Source organism: Zea mays, chromosome 6 (assembly GCF_902167145.1).
Source record: "Zea mays cultivar B73 chromosome 6, Zm-B73-REFERENCE-NAM-5.0, whole genome shotgun sequence".
In the NCBI taxonomy this organism is placed as follows: Eukaryota; Viridiplantae; Streptophyta; class Magnoliopsida; order Poales; family Poaceae; genus Zea; species Zea mays.
Genome location: NC_050101.1, coordinates 78,645,390 through 78,646,853, shown reverse-complemented (window position 1 = coordinate 78,646,853; position 1,464 = coordinate 78,645,390).

Here is a 1,464-nt window from a genome sequence, read left to right as displayed (position 1 = left end):
CATAGTAAGACAATGACAGAAAGCCTTACGACTTAATGCATCTACCACTACATTAGTCTTGCTCGAGTGATAATGAATCTCTAATTCATAATCTTTAATCAGTTCGAGCCATCTCCTTTGTCTCATATTAAGCTCTGACTGGGTAAAGATATACTTTAAGCTCTTATGATCTGTATAAATGTGACAGACATTCCCCAGCAGATAATGACACCATATTTTTAGGGCATGAACCACCGCAGCTAACTCCAGGTCATGAGTTGGATAATGTTCCTCATGCCGGTGCAACTGCCTTGAAGCATAAGCTATCACTCGGCCTTCTTGCATTAGAACACAGCCGAGACCACTGCCTGATGCGTCACAATACACATCAAAGGGCATTTCAATGTTCGGTTGAGCCAATACCGGAGCAGTGGTTGTGGGGGACAGATATCCCCTGGGTCCACTGGAAGGATAATAGACCTCACGAAAGGCCCAAGGGCCCAATAAATCGTAAGGTCATTCCTTCATGGGCCTAGGGAAGAACGACCAGCGAAGCAGATCGACATAAGGCCGAATCGGTGCGAGCCCGGATGGCCCAACAACATTCGGCAAGCAACCACAACAGAGACCCGACTTTCCCGCGCTGGAGCCCCGTACAACGGAACCAGGCGAGGATAAGTCGGCAGAACTATAGGAAGATAGACTCAATCAATTCACTATCTCTTAGGTGCGCATTGTTATCATATCCGCATGTATTGCCCCACGGTCGAATATATAAGGCCTAGGGGGCACCCCTTCCGAACGATCGATCTCACTACTCAGCCATCCATCCCAATTCTCTACCCTCTAGTGTTAGAAAGCTCTCTTGTAATCTACCACGTAAAGTACTCTCACCAGGACGTAGGGTGTTACACATCTCCAAGCGGCCCGAACCTGTAAACACTGTCCATTGTTCCTCGTGCATCCGGCACGAACCATTTAGCTACAGTCGGCGACACCGTCCTACTCCTAAAAACACCTTGTGGGGCAACCCCAGGTGTGCGGTCGGACCCAAAACACCGTCAGCTGGCGCGCCAGGTAGGGGGTGTGTCGCCGATCTAAGCTAGCTCAATGGTCGTCACCTTCCACCGCAAGATCACCCTCCGTCCCTGATCTGTGTTCTGCTTTGGAACTATCTCATCCCTAGCAGATGAAGAAGGAACCCTACATCGCATCGCAGATCCGCCAAGGAAGAAGTCTCCTCCAACAAACTCCGAGAATATCAGAGTAAGAAAGGAAAAAGCGCAACCTCCAGCGCTCCGAAAAAAGATCGCCTTCAGCAAGCCAGGGGCCGAAGGCCCGCTGACCCGGAGAACTCCACTGTCTACTTCCCCGACGAAAGAATGGACACAAATCGCAAAGAAGAAAGAAACAAACAAAACCGGGAGGAAGCAAGCTGTTCTTTCCATGCCTCCATCCTCAAAGGAGAGCAGAAAGGAGATCGCC